Source organism: Heteronotia binoei, chromosome 21 (assembly GCF_032191835.1).
Source record: "Heteronotia binoei isolate CCM8104 ecotype False Entrance Well chromosome 21, APGP_CSIRO_Hbin_v1, whole genome shotgun sequence".
NCBI classification, from domain to species: domain Eukaryota; kingdom Metazoa; phylum Chordata; class Lepidosauria; order Squamata; family Gekkonidae; genus Heteronotia; species Heteronotia binoei.
Genome location: NC_083243.1, coordinates 100006128 through 100024222, shown reverse-complemented (window position 1 = coordinate 100024222; position 18095 = coordinate 100006128).

The window sequence follows — 18095 nt, the reverse complement described above, 5'->3', positions numbered from 1 at the left end:
GTGCTCACAGGTACATAACAAGGATATTGACCGTAGTGAGTTCTAAGTGTGAAAACATAATTTAAGTAAATAGTTTACACAGCAGTTATATAGGTAAAGATGGTGAATGGTACACAGGTTATACCAAGTTTAGCCCAGCTCAGAATGAAACACTCTCTCCCACCTTGAGCATAGTGCTACAAGTGAAAGGCCTCTGACTCTAGAATACACAGAAGCCACCCAGCTGAGGCTCTGGCCCCCAGCCTTCATCACAAGTCTCTTCTCAAAGGAGATGGAAAGGGGTCATTTCCTGTCAGGGTTATCTTGAACTTGAACAGCAAGGATTAGTTTGCAAGTGCTTCAACAGCCAGTTCAGCAAATAAATTTTTTCTAATTCAGAACTGAGACCTTCAACCAATTTGTTTGATAACCTCCAAGAGGTGTTGCAATAGAAATAATTCAACAACATAACAGAAACCTTGAATCTAACCATTTCTTGTGGACTGATATTTTTGGCATTTACAGGTTTTTTTTTTTTTCTCCCAGAGATTCAGAAACCAGACATGTCTGGAATGGAAAACAATTTAAAGCAGCTGCAGCATAAACTTTCTTCTCGTGACTGCTCCAATTAAACTTTTGCTCTGTATGCTTTTATCCTACTAATTATAGTGGGTGGGAGAACTATGCTGTCAGCCAAGAGCCTGCCTTCCCTCCAGTTCACAGAAACCCAACAAAGCTTATACACCCAAGAGCATCCTATTATGGTGGCCCTGCTGAGACAATAGGTCAGCTAACTACATCACTAGCCATGTGGCTAAGGGGAGTGGGGGTGGGATAACAATGAAGCAGGAGCCTACTTTCAGAAAACCAAACCTGTTCCTTTCTCATTTCAAACTATGATCCTGCACATACTCCACAATTCCTCCCTTGCCCACACCACCCCACTTAACACAATGAACCAGTTCATTGACTAAGAACTATGCAACAAATTGATACAGAGAAAATCTGTGTAAAGCCTGCTAAGATAGGGAAGGGAGCTGTTAATGCTGGAGTGAGACTGGAAGTGGCTGCTTCTGCTTTGGAAAGCCTACAAGAAAGTGTCATTGCATATCTTGTACGGCTGCCAGCTCCAGCTTGTGAAATTCCTGGAGATTTGGGGGTAGAGCCTAGATATGGCAGAGCCTGGAGAGCGTAGAGTTCAGTGGGGATATTATTCCACTGAGTCTATGTTCTGAAGCTGCCATTTTCCCCAGGAGAACTTAATCTCTGTAGCTTAGATATCAGTTCTAATTGTGGGAAAACTCCAGACCCCACCCGGAGGATGGCAACCCTGTCTTCCCAAACAGAATCCTGCTGTTGTTCAGTTCATGAACTGAAAGAGTTAAAGGAACACCTCACTGATTGCTACTGAAAACACTTCTTTTTATTGCCTTGCAGGCATTTGCATTGGTATTTCTTATGGTGTTGAGGGATTTATTTATTTTTTTGCTCTGTTGAACACTGCCCGACTCCCCTGAGGCATTTTGATATTAGACAGAGCAGTAAAGTAGAACAGCAAGGACTAAAAAGATATTTAGGACATAAAATAATGGGAAAGAGGAGATAATTCACATGATGTATTCCTAAAATGTGTACGCAGGGTGCGTGGCACCCCAGGCAGCCTCATTACCAGCTGCTCCACACCCCTCAGGGGGTCCTAGGTGTGTGTGCATATGTGCACACACCCCACACCAGGCCACCCGCTGCCACCCACTCCCCTACACCACAACAAGGCACTGCACTCCACCACCCTCTCTCCTCCCTGCAGCACTGCAACATGACTCCACCCCCCCACCCCCACCCCCATGCACTCAGAGGAGCACAACTAGTCCAGGCCCTGCCCACTTCATCGCGACCAGGCATCTGAGTGCTGGAGGAGGCTTTGCTCCCCCGCCTTTCTGGAACTAGAAGTGAGGGAGAGCAAAGCCTCCTCCAGTGCTCAGATGCCTGGCCACAATGAAGTGAGCAGGCAGGGCCAAGGCTAGCTGTACTTCTTTCAGCACAGCCTTGGGGTGGGGGGCATGGAAGGTGGCTCATCGCTGCCTGGTGGACAAACGACAGTGGCAACGATGGCAGCGGGTGGGGTTTGAAATTAGGCATTTGTCTGGGGTGCCTGGAGTGGGGGAGCCCAATTTGGCGCCCTCCTCCCAGCACCCTAGGCAAATGCCTAATTTGCCTGGTGGGTGAGCCAGCCCTGTGTGTATGTTTGAAATGGCATGAACTGTTATTCCAGCTAGCTAATAGCAATGTGATAGTCCCATGTCCACAAATGATCTCCCTCTTTATTGGTCACCTTATTGGTTTAGAAAGCAATGCACCTGAGCTCTGTTAGGTTTAAATGGCCTGAACAGCTGAACTGGACCAGATAGAAGTTTGGTAAATGTTTAGGAACCAGGCCAAATTCATGATGAATTTTGGCTCATGCACCTATTCACGCTCATTCCCAGGGCTTCTTTTGTAGAAAAAGCTCAGCAGGAAGTCATTTGCATATTAGGTCATATCCCCTTACACCACCATTATTTCACAAAGGGCTTTTTTTGTAGAAAAAGCCCAGCAGGAACTCATTTACATATCAGGCCACACCCCCTGATGCCAAGCAGTCAGAACTGTGTTCCTGTGCATTTCTGCTCAAAAAAGCCCTGCTCATTTAGTGTGAGCTAGCTCACAGATTTTTAGTTCCCAGCTCACACATTTTTGTCGTAGCTCAGGAAAGATGACCCCAGAGCACAATTATTTATGCAGTAGCTCACAACTTTAATACTAGTAGCTCACAAAAGTAGAATTTTTGCTCACAAGACTCTGCAGCTTAGAGGGAACATTGGTTAGCACCCTTCTGCACTGCTACCAAACTGCTTCAGAAACCTGGCACAAGTCCATACTGGCTGTTTTTCACATATAATTTCAGACTTAGTTCAAATATAAGGCTATGTCAGCACACAAATCCATGAAATTCTATATTTTCTCCATCTCCTCTTGAAATCATAAACCAGTTCAGAGACCAAATGAAGCAGATTTGATAACATTACAATCCACAGTCCTTTAGAGGAAAATATTAGTAGCAATAACTCTTCCAAGGAGGCTCACAAATCTAATTAGATTTCCTTGTTTCATAAAATCTGAAAGTCTTGTTAGAAATATCAGAACCATCACTATTGACTTTTTCCTAACCTTGACTACTCCATTAGGTGCAATTATTATACCAGACATTATAATGTGAAAAGTCCTTCTAGTTTACCTGCTTTTAAATTCTTTATTATAAATAAATGTAGATAAGGGTGACAAGCAAAAGACCTTATTTGTCCCAAGGATAAGAATCCCATTATATATCCACAGGTATCAACCCTGCACATAAACCTATGGAAACCCCTGACCACTGCTGCTCACTTGTTGGAATGCTTGATTTTTTAAAAAAGAAATATGACATTGTTAATGATTTATTTCCTTCTTTTACACATCAATATGATTATGGAAAGTGGTTTTTCATCTGCTCATGAGGTGGTGGTGGAAAGTGCCATCATGTTACAGCAGACATATGGTGACCCCATAGGATTTTCAAGGCAAGAGACATTCAGCGATGCTTTTGCTTTGCCATTGCCTTCCTCTGTGTAGCAATCCTGAACCTGTCTTAGTGGTCTCCCATCCAAATACTAACACGAATATGTAGCTGGCACTGCTTAATGTCTGAGATCTGATATGATCAGTCTAACCTTAAATAGGTGAGGGTCAATTGCCCATATCTGATAAGTTTTCAAAAACCAAGTACTGAAGATTGATAGTCTTTAAAAGTGTACTACTTCCCAGAAATCTCATAGAATAGGAGAAAGAAGTTCATGGGAACAAGAGAAGATGATGGGTACCTAATCCATATTCTTTTACAGTCTTCCCAAGAAAGAGCAGTGTGGTGGGGTAGGCAGAGTTTCGGTCTATAAGCAGGAAGCCCCAGATTCCTTTCTACTCAGCCAAAAATGCTCATTGGACAACATGGAAACAGTCATTCTGTCTAAATTACCTCAAAAGGATGGTATATGGATAAAATGGAAGAGAAGAGCGCCATGTTGAACTCCAAGGAGGGAGAGGAGGTTGAAAGCTTGGTTCTAACATGCAAGTATTTTCCTGATAATGTATGTTATCACTATATATGTACAAGTTTGCATGGTAAGTGTCTTGCCAGTGAACTACCTGTGCAGCAGGTATAAATTGATATTAGCAGTCTTCCCAGGGAGGCTGCAAAAACTGTGAACAGGTGCCTGGAGGCAGTTTTGGAATGGATGATGACTAACAAAGTAAACCTTAATCCCAGCAAAATAGAGATGCTACTAGTGGCAATGGGGAATCTGAACCAGGAACTGAAAGTCTACTTTTCTGGATAGGGTTGCACACAACCTCACATAGAAGCAAGGCCTTCTGAAGGATTAGCAAGAGGCTTCAGTAGCCAGTCGAATCTTTTACAAGTGTTGGCTTGTGAGCCAGATGCTGCCCTTCCTGGGCAGGAAAAATCTTGCCACTGTAGTGGTGACATCTAGATTAGATTACTGCAATGCGCTCTATGTGGGGATGCCCTTGAAGACTGTCCAGAAGCTACAATTGTACAGAATGCTGCAGTTAGAATATTGATTGGAGTGGGTTGTAGGAGCTATATTACTCTGTTCTTCTTTCATTTACATGGGCTCCCAATTTGCTTCTAGACCCAATCCAAGATTAGGCTTCCCAACCCCCCCCGCTTCGGCGGGAGACTTCTGGGTTCGCAGTTTCATCCCCCGGTCTCCAGAAATCAGGAAGCGGGGGGGGGGGGTGGAGGGGGGGAGAACATACCTGTAGGGTTCATGTTGGTGAAGAGATCCTGAGCAGTTTGTAAATGTCTGCCCCTTTAAGGCTGGGCAGGAAGGAGGAAACAGGAAGGGCTTCGAAGAACGGCCCCTCCCTTTCTTTGCTTTCGTTTTCACAGCAGGCAGAGGGAAGAAGACCCAGTAAGTATTTGTGTGTGTGAGAGAGGGAGGGGGCAGGGAGGGGGGATTCCCTGGTATGGAAGCCCTCCCCCTCCTTTAGAAAGCATGTGTGGGGGGGGAGGGAAATATCTACTAGGCACTCTATTATTCCCTATGGAGAACAATTCCCATAGGGAATAATAGGGAATTGATCTGTGGGTATTGGGGGCTCTGGGGGGTATTTTTTGAGGTAGAGGCACCAAACTTTTAGTATAGCATCTAGTGCCTCTCCCCAAAATACCCCCCAAGTTTCAAAACGATTGGACCAGAGGGTCCAATTCTATGAGCCCCAAAAGATGGTGCCCCTATCCTTAATTATTTCCTATGGAAGAAAGGCATTTAAAAAGGTAAGCTGTCCCTTTAAATGTGATGGCCAGAACTCCCTTGGAGTTCAATTATGCTTGTCACATCCTTGTTCCTGGCTCCACCCCCAATGTCTCCTGGCTCCACACCCAAAGTCTCCTGGCTCTGCCCCCAAAGTCCCCAGATTTTTCTTTAATTGGACTTGGCAACCCTATCCAAGATTGAACTTTAAAGTCTTATATGGCTTGGGGGCAGCATAACTGAAGGACAGCCTACTCACATATGAACTTACCCAGCCACTCTGGCTATTTTCAAGTGCCTCTGCCATCTGAGGTGAAACAGGTGGCAACCTCAGAAGGGGGTTTCTCAATTGTGGCACCAAAACTTTGCAGTTTCATCCCCTAGAGAGGCTTGTCTATCTCCCCCTATCATCATCTACCACTATGTGAAGACTTTTTTTGTTTTGTTTGACATTCTCCCTCTGTTATTAGCTCTCCTTCCTGTTGGTGTGTTTATGTACTTTCAATATTTTACATAGATTTTTATTTGCAATGATGTGTTAGTATTTGAAGCATTTGCAGCCTTGGGGACCCTGAACAGGTTGAGGAGGCAGTATAGCAATGTTTAAAATTTAAAAAGAATTATTTAGGATATCCACTGATGAATCTAATAAATTTATCATTTATTGTAAACTAGACATACTCCAAGCCAAGCACTGGAATCTGACTTTTAACTGTCACTCAAGATTACTTTGAACTGTCTCTATGGGTAATTCTCAGTATTAGAGGAATCAAACCCTCAATCTAAGTTACACCTTTTACATATTCTATTACAAGTTGTATATCTGACATGATCAAACCACCTCTCAGAGTGCTGCATGAGCCTGTTAAACATTAGGGATATCAAAATCATTGACAGTGGTGCTTTAACCCCAATCCCCACACAGAAGGTATAGAAATCTTTTCCCTCTTGCCCCAGTATTATGCTTTTTAGTATCACTTAACAGATCAGAATGAAGTGTTGCATAGCATTCTTCACGTTTTCAGAAAAACTGGTTTGTTTTTTTATTTCTGCTAGCACACACATTTACCTATCTTTTTCCAATATGACAGGATGGAGAGTGTGGAAAACTTTTCTAACATACACACAAAAAGGCTTATATACTAAATATTTCCATTGTGCAACTATGTTCTCTCTTGATTTGTGAGGCCCGGTGCTGATATGGGAACCACATTCAAATTATGTTACCTATAGCATGACCCTGAGCTTGTGACCTAGTGGCACAAAGAAGCACTACTATAGCTCCAAAACTGCCAGTTTTGTAAAAATCTTGACCTGCAGTCCAAATACCATTTTTATGACAAAGTAAACACTTCATTTTATCAGGGCAAAAGCTTTCCTGCCCCTGATCCAGATGGCCCAGGATAGCCTAACCTCATCAGATCTCAGAAGCTACGCAGGGACAGCCCTGATTAGCACTTGGATGGGAGGCCACTGAAGAAGTCCAGGGAGACAGGCAATGGCCAACCAGCTCTGTTCATCTCTTACCTTGAAAACCATACAGGATAACTATACGTTGGCTGCAACTTGACAGCTCTTTCCACCACCAAATCTTTCCTGGTCAGGATAACTTCCCCTATGTATATGATGAGGAAGTTAACCTTGGCAGTTAACAGCTACTTCCACAGTTAATAATTGAAAGTGTTCAACATTCTTGTCCCTTTTGTTTTGTGTAAGAGCAGCTTTTTGAAAACACCAAGCAACTATCTGACATCTCCACTGTGGGAGATTCAGTCTCATTGTAAATTACAGGGCAGAGAAATAAAGTGCTCTCAGTGGCGTGCTCTCTGGATAAACATCTTCTAGAAGATAAACAGGCAATCAAAGATAACTTTTGTGATACAGTCTCTTATTCTAGTAGTTAAATATGAGGGCTTCCAAGGGTGGGGGAAGATGCCTATTATCTTGCTGAAACTAACCTGGAGTTCTTCATTCATCTGAATCTTGCGTTCCTACCCGTAAACCCACAATAGGTATATCTGTATATTGTGAGTCTGCCCAAATATTACTGCATAAAGCTGTAGTGCTGTCTGCTTCCACAAACCAACTGTAGTCAATCCTGGGAAACAGCAACTTCTTGAAGCAACCTTGTGCAGCTTTCCTAAGAATAGCCAGATTTGAGTTCTATAGCACCTTAGAGATCAATAAGATTTTTGGGGTATCAGTTTTTAGAGTCAATGCTTCCTTCATCAGATGCTGGAAAGCCCATACCCCAAAAATCTTGTCAGTCTCAGATCTGTCTCTTCTACTGCAGATCAACACAGCTACCCTCTGAAACTTTCGTAAGAAAGGTTCTTCTCAAAATGTTGAAATGTCATCACCACTATACATTCAGTCCACACATAGCACAAAACCAAACATTTATTGTTAACTATGGTTCATTTCTGAAACTAGAATCATCTCACAGATGATGACTCAAATCCTGGTTTGCCTGGACAAATGCTGTTTTCCTTGCCTTCTCTGTAGTCTGGGAGAAAATTGACGGAGAACAAAGCAGGGTGTCTATGTTCATATGTCATGTGAAACTACACGACTGTCGTTAATAAACCCAGCTAACCAAAGGTGATAGAACAGCCTGCAATCAGACAATCACAACATTACCATAGTTAATTAAGCCATTGTTTTGTGCAGTGTTCGAACTAAGCCATCATGCTAAAGAAACTAACTTGCATGCCTGAACTTTGAGAACTGTTAAAGTCTCAACTATATATTCTTTTACCCAACAGGAAAAATCCTGATAGCTAGAAAATAAGAACATAAGAGAAGCCATGTTGGATCAGGTCAATGGCCCATCCAGTCCAACACTCTGTGTCACACAGTGGCCTCCTGTGGCAGTGAATTCCACATGTTAATCACCCTTTGGGTGAAGAAGTACTTCCTTCTATCCATTTTAACCTGTCTGCTCAGCAATTTCATTGAATGCCCACGAATTCTTGTATTGTGAGAAAGGGAGAAAAGGACTTCTTTCTCTACTTTCTTCATGCCATGCATAATCTTGTAAACCTCTATCATGTCACCCCGCAGTCGACATTTCTCCAAGCTAAATAGCCCCAAGCATTTTAACCTTTCTTCATAGGGAAAGTGTTCCAAACCTTTAATCATTCTAGTTGCCCTTGTCTGCACTTTTTCCAATGCTATAATATCCTTTTTGAGGTGCAATGACCAGAATTGCACACAGTATTCCAAACGAGACCGCACCATCGATTTAGGCCAAAAGTGTGCTCAGTCTGAAGAAAAAAATACAAGACAATCTTATTTGCAATAATCACTGTCATGTTACATAGAATAGGAATATACTGCATTAAGTACTCAGAATTAAATCTAATCCTCTCTTATGTCTGTGCCTGCATAGGCCTGAATGCCCTATTAACAAATGGCCATCTGGCACACAGCCACAATCTGCTCCTCATGGATTGAGTCTAGCAACCACAGATAATAGCAAATCATTCCAAATGTACCTCTTTCTGCTAATCAGGTAAATCTGAAGATGGCTTGACCTCCAAAGGAGTAGACAAAAATTTTGAAAACTGCTCCACTTTAGGGTATGGATAACTTCTCCCCCATGCCCAAGCCCTGTGGAGGAAGGACACACATACCTATTTTAACCAGCATAAAGAGAAAGAGAGAGCTGTCCCCCACCCAAATCATTCATGATGTGTTTATAATACAGAATGGAGTTCTCACATTGTACATGACCACTGTCACTAGGGAGGGATTCTGATTCAGAAAGCACTTTAGTTCCCAACCCAGGAAATACAGCTCTTTGATACAGAGCTTAAATGACAGTCTATGTTATTCTAACACAAGTATGATTTCATTTTGTATTTCTTTGAGTCCAATATTGTATTGTGCGTGTATTTTAAAGAACAAACCTAGCCCCCTGGCTAACTAACTGCATGCTTGTAACTGGGATTATAATTAGTTTTTTTTTTTTGTCGTTAGTATTTGATTCTTTGAGATAAATTGCCCAAATAAATGATCTAATCCAGTTTACTAGCAATTCTTGGGGGTGCCTACTAAGGAGAAAGGTAAAAGCTCAGCGAAAGGACTCATAGCTATTAAGTTCTAACTCTTAATTACATGGCCTGGTATTAAACACTATCTACTGAACAATGCAAGAATCTCCAACACCACCCCAGGTGGTTCTAGTACTGCATTACTGCTAAACTAATTCTTTTAAAAGCCATGAGTACAACACTTTATCCATTTGAGAATGCCAGCTTTGAAAATTAATCTGTGTTGCAGGCTTTGATTGTGCATTGGAGAGAGAAGAGAAAGGAGATGGTACTTCCATCCCTCCTCTCTATTTTTTGTTCGTCTGAAAAAACTTCACTGTCCAAATGATTTGCGACAATGCTGCAAGGAGGCTTCCATGACAGATTTAAAAGGAATGAAACAATCCCCTAAAGACAAAGCAATTTGTTTCACAGCCACAAGAAGTAGATTGCTTTCTGCCAGTTTCAACATATAGTTGCTCTTGCAAGGAACTGTTAATACATTATCATTTTTGCTTCCGTATTAACCTGCCTGCATTTTGTAAACACCTGAAATAATGGAACAAATGTTGAGTCCAGTGGCACCTTTAAGGTCAACAAAAGTTTATTCAAGGTATCAGCTTTCATGTTCAAGCACACTTCTTCAGATATCAGTAATGAAACTGCCACTGGACCCAAATTTTGTTGTATTTCTTCAGATCAACACAGCTGCCCAGCTGGGTCTATCCGAAATGATGAAACTTAGATAGAACTAAAGGTTTCACATGCCATCTTTATGCATCCAGGCACATACTGAAAGATTCTGGGAACACTCCTCATTGAGACTATGATGATAATTAAATGTAATTTCCCAGTTCAGTCTTGTAACTATTCTAGGGTTGAAAGTTGTAAGTGGCTTTGTGATGGCTTAGTTCAACTACTGCACAAAGCAATTGTTTTAATTAACCATAGTTTGCGCAATTGTCCAAATGCAGGCAACCTGCAAATGGACAAAATCAACAACTGCCCAGACACATACCTTATCTGTTGTAGCCCCTGCCTTGTGAAATGGCCTGGCTGAGCAGGTCAGAAAGGCTCCCACTCTCCTGGCTTTCCACAAACTATGCAAAACTGAATTATTCAGGAAAGCTTTTCTATGCAGGCAACCCAGCTGAATTGTACTAAATGATTCACAAGGTTACTTAGATAAATTATTTAGGCTATATACTACTGTGTTTAGTTTATTGAAACTAAGATTCAGCTATGTAATCTTTGTATTATTTAATGTGTTATGTTAAGACTTATGCTCTGCTTCAATTCTGTTTTAAGATTTCCGATTGGTTCTACAGTCCCAATCCTATCACATTGTTTATCGAACCCCTCATCCTATCAGTTATATTGACTTCACTCTGCAATCTGCCTTAATTTCAAATGAGATAGGCAGACTATAAATGATTTTTTTTAAAAAAAACCTAAGTATATTGCAGGCAGTATATGTCGATGCGCGTAGAGAGACCCAGAGGGTGATGCTTAGCGACGCAAGAATGAAGGCTGTACACAGTAGCTGTAAAACCACTATATACATTTATTTACACCAACTCACTCTCCTGACTGACAATATGCTCCGCTGCACTCCAACTCCTTTAACCCACAATCACCACTGTTGCTCTGTACATTTATACATGGGACAGCCAATCAGCAACTTGCTGTGTCATGCTGACTCTGCTGGCTGATGCAAGACTTCTGGCAGCCAGCCACCTGCTGTCAGGTAGATCATCTAAGCCTTCAGATCTACTTTCTGTTTTGCAGCACATGCTATAAGCTGTCTGTTTACACATAATAGTGACAGTATATTGTCACACATTCAGCTATTCAAAAAAAGAATGGGAGGGGGATGACTTTGGGAAAGACTGCTAAGGCCAAGTCAGATATTATTTGAAGAGAGGTCCTAGTGGATTCTTCATCTGGGGCATGAACTGAAGTTCTTTATTTGCAAGAGGAAAAGTCCTCCAGCTCTTGAAAAAGGGATCCATCCACCTTACTCTTTCCTACTTACTTCAAACACTGTCCATTTTACATTTTTAAAGTGTCACATGTTTGATTATGAATCCCCTCATAAAAACACTTCTGAGAACATTTGGAAAACCACTCAGGGGTTTAGGTGGGAAGGTGTGGGTGACTTTGTAGGCGTTAGCCAATTGGCACCATATGCAAGCTTGCAGACTTATAGAGACACTTTCAAAACTGAGGAAAGAGGAATATTTGGATTTAATGAAGTTAGAATGTTTCCAAACCAGCTTCTTTCCCCACCCCACCCCCCCGGCACTGAGCATATCTTAAGCCTAAAATCACATCTTAAGCAATTCCCACCTCCTTTTTTAAAGGATACAGAGCTGCTAGTACTTAGGATCAGGCAGGCCTGGTGCCAGGGTTTTTGGTGCCCTAAGCTGCATGGGGGCCCCACTCCCACAAAGGAACTTGCTTCAATCCCCAGAGTGTGCCGGGGGGGGGAGGGGTCTGGAAGCAGCGAGGCGGGCAGGGGAAAAAGTATCTTCCTGGTGGGGAGTGAGTCAGGGGCCAGCTGGCAGCCAGGCTGGAGAGGGCGGGGAGGGGGGAGGAAAAGGCTGGGACAGGGTGCTGGCAGGAGAAGGGCAGGTGAGACTCAGCCACTGCAGTGTGGTCTTGAGGGCATCAGGACTGTTGGAGTTCAGAGCTGCTGGCCTCGCCCAGGGCAGGAGGGGCTCCCTTGGGCCAAAGAAGGGCCCCGGCAGGTGGCAGAAAGTTTTCTCAAGGAAGTCCCAGCTGGGTCTTTGCGCTTGAACTAGGGTTGCCAAGTCCAATTCAAGAAATATCTGGGGACTTTGGGGGTGGAGCCAGGAGACATTGGGGCGGAGCCAGGAACAAGGGTGTGACAAGCATAACTGAACTCCAAGGGAGTTCTGGCCATCACATTTAAAGGGACAGCACACTTTTTAAAATGTCTTCCTTCCATAGGAAATAATGAAGGATAGGGGCACCTTCTTTTGGGGCTCATAGAATTGGACCCCCTGGTCCAATCATTTTGAAACTTGGGGGATACTTTGGGGAGAGGCACTAGATACTATACTGAAAATTTGGTGCCTCTACCTCAAAAAATAGCTCCCCCAGAGCCCCCGAAACCTCCAGATCAATTCCCCATTATACCCTATGAGAAATTATTTCCATAGGGAATAATGAAGACGTTTCCCTCTCCACACACACACACACACACACATACACATACACATACACATACACATACACATACACATACACACACACCCCTTCTCGCAAATCTGATGTAGGGGATTGCCCTCTCTACTCACCAGCCAGCTTATTTCAGCAACAGACACAGAAAGTTGAAGCCTTTCACCACCTCCGGAGGTGCAAAGGCACATGGCCCTTTGGGGAGTGGCAGGAAGCAGCCTGGGAAAGCTCCGGCTGCTGCGATAGAGCTGGGTGGGAAGGGGAGGGGCAAAGAGAAGCTGCTGCAATTGAGGTGAGAAGGGAAGGGAAGGGAGGAGGAGAAGCATTGGGGATCGGTGGGAACGGGAGAGGAGAAGCTGCTGGGATCGGGGCTGGGTGGGAAGGGCTGCCATTCCCCCCGGTTTCTGAATTTTTGGCCAGTGGGGGGAGGAGGCTCCAAATCAGGGGTCCCCCACCCAAGCGGAGTATTTGGGAAGCCTAGCTTGAACAGAGCACCTGTTGTACTTTGGAGGAAGTGGGAGGAGGCAGCCCCTTGACCTTGGCTCAGGCCTCTGCTCTTCCACCCCCTCTCTCCTGGAGCACAGGCAGGCTGGCTGGGAGAGAAGGGACTTCTTGCCCTTTGGACCATGCAAGACAGGCCAGCGCTTTGACTTGCCTTTGGGAACTGCTGCCAAGCAGACATGCTGGCAAAGCTGAAGAGGTCAAATCCACCCCTCCTCCTCCTCCCAGCTTCCAAAGAGAGATTGTGAGGCAGTGGGGCAGCAGGGGACTGTGGACACTAGCCTTGGCAGGTGCACTGGGGCTACTGGCGGTGGCTAAGTGGCTGCTGTGGCTCCTCCACACTGGCCTGACATCTGGGGCAGCTGCTGCTGGGGGCAGCGTGGAGGAGCAGAGAGCACCTGCCACCAGGCTGGGAAGGGCTGGGCAACTGTTGCGGCTCCTCCTTTTGCTGGCTGGGTGAGGTAGGCAGGCAGGAGCCTCCCCCTGCCACCAGATGGTGCTATAGGCAGCTGTCTACCTTGCCAACTCAGCCACGCTGGCCCTGGGATCAGGCATAATGACAGCTGACCATTGCTGCACCAAAACACTGGAGTGCATTTTATACAGTTTTCTATTTCTATTCTGATAGACCAGGGGTGGCCAATGGTAGCTCTCTAGATGTTTTTTGCCTACAATTCCCATCAGCCCCAGTCAGCATGGCCAATGGCTGGGGCTGGTGGGAGTTGAAGGCAAAAAACATCTGGAGAGCTACCATTGGCCACCCCTGTGATAGACTGAAGCTTATGCTGAAATAGAAAACAGACTTTATTAAAATTCCCAAGTCTTAAAAAGAAAGACAATGAGACAATACATTTTTAACGCTGGGAACAAGTTTTGGTAGAAGATAAATGTAATTCTGGGGCTTGCTCATCCCAGGCATTCATTACTGAAACTGTATATTTGTAAAGTAAACAGATAATTCTATATAAAACATTTAGATTGCTCTGCCTCCTGCAAAGTAGGCCTACCTGTCACTCATTCAAGGGCACACACCAATTGAACAGCAGTGGTTCAAAGACATGACTAGTCTTAAAGAAGCAACAAGGAACACACCATACAGGTTCCTGATATATCGGCTTTAATAATGATGGGTGGCTTCTCATCTCATCTCTTCTTCCTCCTCTGCTTACTGCTACTCCTCTTTGCTCTCCTGTGGCATGGCACTCTCCAGGAACTCCCACTTCCAGGAAATGGTGGAGTGGTACAAGGGCCATGCCATTGGGCTGGTCTTGTGGCAGTCTTTTAGAGTGACCTGGACTGCTTCCAGAAGTGTTTTGCAGCAGCTGAATTGTAGTGCTGGGTGCCATGTTCTTGGTTCTTTGCCCCATCCCCTCCACTCTGTAATACTTAGATGTCTCAAAGCTGCATGAGAAGCAGTTCAAAAACCTTTTATCACCGTATGCTTTGTGAAGTAAGTGCAAATGTGAGAATCCCAGTCTATACCTATACAAGGTTATATCAAACTGAAAAGCAAAAAAAAAAAAAAAAAAAATCCAAGGCTAGGGTATGCAGAAATATAACATTCAAAAAATATACAAGCAGTTAAAAAAGGCCCTCAAAGGAAATATCATGTCTATGCATGTGCAGATGTTGCATTTAAAAATGCATAATAAAATCAAACAAAAAACAAAGGTAGGGCTCAGCTAAGAGGACAGGAAACCACGGTACTGGAGGGTCAGGGGAAATAAGGGCTGTCAACCTCCACGTGGCACCCAAAGATCTTCCACTATTACAACTGATTTCCAAACAATCGATATCAGTCCCCCCCCCCCAATAAAATGGCTGCTGTGTAGGGTGGACTCTCTGGCATTGCACCCTACTGAGGTCCATCCCCTCCCCAAACCCCACCCTAACCCTACCCCCAAATCACCAGGTATTTCTCCACACAAAGCTGGCAACCTTAAAGGTGGAGAATGAAGTTCTATCACAGATCTAATCTGGGCCTGCAAGACCACCCTTTTCAAACAGGCATTCATGAACGGCTGACCAAGTCCACAAAGAAACATCAAAATGGTCCAGTCTGGAGATCCGCCATCATTCACAAACTGACAGGCATAGTGTCGATTAATAACGGTACTGTCAGATCTAACTTAATGTTTTTAGACTTAGTAACTGTTTTAACTAATGTATTAATCGGTTTGGGGTTATTTAATGTTTTGTTAAATGTATTGTTGTTTTGCTGTTGTTAGCCGCCCTGAGCCTGCTTGGCGGGGGAGGGCGGGATATAAATAAAATTTTACTTACTTACTTACTTACTAATCAAAGCACACAGTAGGCAGATGCCAAGCTTGGTCTTCGTAAGTTCAGATTTGAGGGAGGGGTAATTTCCAGTTGCGGCCATAAATGCAGATCTCTCTTGCAGAACTCAAGCTTCACTTAACAGTAAAGTCTAAAATATACATTTATAATGGCCTGTATACCTCTGCCCTAAAGAAGCAGTAGCTTAATGAGGACTGTAGGTCTTAGATTTGTTCTTTTGACTTGATAAGCATATTGATACTTGGATCCATCCTGATCAGCTGTAGCAGGGCCTGGAGGACCTATCCCACAAGGAAAGCAACTGGGACACTTCAGTTTAGAGAAAGAACTTCTGAGGGGGACATGATAGAAGTTTATAAAATTATGCATGGAACACAATGAGTGGATAAAGAGCTTTTCTCCCTCTCCCAAAATACTAGAAAAGGGTACCTAATGAAGTTGATTGGCAATAGATTCAGAACAGACAAAAGGAAGGACTTCTTTACTCAAGGAATGATTAAAGTGTAGTATTCACTGCCTAAGGAGAAGTTTTCTTTAGTCATCATGACTAGTAGCCCCTGATAGATCTGTCCTCTATGAATCTGTCTAATCCTCTTTTAAAGTTCTCTATGCTTGGAAATATCCTTAGGCACTAAATATTCATTTAAAAAATTACAGACATGTCAATTAAAAATCCCAGATGGCAGCATAACAATTCTGACCACAGTGACTGCTGCACAGTATCAGGGAGGGCAGATTTCTCTCAAAGCCAGAATCAGTTGGTTCTGACAGAGAGAAGATGCATCTTGGTTCACCCATCTTCATCTTGATTCCTGTCACATCTGTATAATTCCCATTCTTCCCAGTCATCTCCTACTGTCTTCTGTGCCACCCCACACCCAGCACGTGAAATGTTCCAATGGCATCTGCACCCCAAACCTACTCCAAGCTTAACCTGCAGACCAGAGAAACACAGATGAGCAACATCACTGTTGGGTGACCAAGGCTGCAGCCACATCAGTCAGGCTGTGTCAAGTGAGGTCACTTGGCAGTGATGGTGGGAAGGAAGAGGTAGGTTCTTTTCAGAGTAATTTTTTTTTCTGAGCTCTTAATGCAGAGAGTTCTCAACTTTTGAATAAAATTAGTTTCTCTTTTCACAGAAAAATGAAACATCTTGGTTATTTTATTAGGCTCCCTAGGTATCAGCTATAATTAAACACAACACCCACGCTATTATAAGTGGTAAATTGCACCCTGCAAAGGAACCAACAAGACTTCCAAACATACAGAAGGCGTCTGCATTCTGTCTTGTAAAGGAACCCACCCTACCCCTCAACCTCAAACATTTGGTTGTGCCTTATCTAGGGGTGGCCAACGGTAGCTCTCCAGATGTTTTTTGCCTACAACTCCCATCAGCCCTGGCTGGGGCTGATGGGAGTTGTAGGCAAAAAACATCTGGAGAGCTACCGTTGGCCACCTTATTCAATGGGGTGCTTCATTTTAATCAGTGGACAGTGCTTCTGGCCTGTATCAGGCTCCACTATACATCAGGGGATCAGGCTCCACTATATATGTTGTCCTGCTTCCAAAAAGCAGGTACTTGAGCAGTTTTATTAAACTGCATCTATTTACATTCATTTTCTCCAGCTGCCCCTTGTTTACCCTTCTCTTTACAATCACATTTCCCACTATATCCCCTGCTTTCGACCCTTGTTCCTCCGATTTCAGCACCCTTAGGCATCCAAAAGTTTCCTGCTCCCTTAAATAATTCCACCCACTAGCTCTCATGCCTATCACCACCTCCTTGAAACTCCATGAGGCCACCTCTCTCTCCTTTATTCCTCCTTAAAACCAACCTTTTATATTTTTTTGGAACACACCTTAGAGCAGAGGTATCAAACTTATGGCCCATGGGCTGGTTCTCTTCTCCCTCCATCCCCTCCCCTGCATGTGCTCACCCTTTGGTCTTTGCAGGCCTTTGCAGGCCAAGCTCATTTGGGTTCCACTGAAAGTTGCAAAGAAAATGCAGAATGGGTTTTCCATTCCCAGATCTGGGCCATTCCACGTTTTCTTTGCAATGTTTTTGTGCTGAAATGTATTTCAATGGAGCCCATGCAAGTCAATTAGCATTCTTGGCACCCATTATCTCCAATGGGCCTTTAGCCTCTTCCACTGCAAACCAACCTGTAAAAAACCTGAGACTTTGCAACATGGTGTGGTGGATGGATGGATAGATAGATAATAGAACAGTCTGTTCCCCCCTGATATCTGTGTGATTTAGTTTGGTTTTATTGGGTGAAGCCCATGTTTCAATTTCCAGTTTTGTAATTGTTGGCTGTGGGAGTTGTCCCCTTGCAAATAAAGGGCTGATGTCTTGAGCCAGCTTGTCTCTGCTGGATGGACCTGAGAACGGGTGCCTGAGTGAGTACTCTAACCTGGGAACCCACAGTCAAAGGGCGACATTACATGGGGAGCCACTGCCACTCAGAGTAGACCTGGGAGAGGGAGAAGCTTGCAATGCCCAGCTGTTTCATGTTTTCTCAGGCTCAGAGCATTTTATATGCTGTGATCCTTTTGCTTTTTCTTAATGTTTTGTTTTTGAAAATGCATTGCCAAATCCCACTATTCCCCTAACTCTCCATTTTAGGCAGGCATCTTTTAAGGGCGGGGTAGTGGTAGTTGGGATCAACCACAGTTAAAATAGAGTTCTACAAACTCAAGGAAATCCAGCTTTGCAGAGAAATATTAGTTT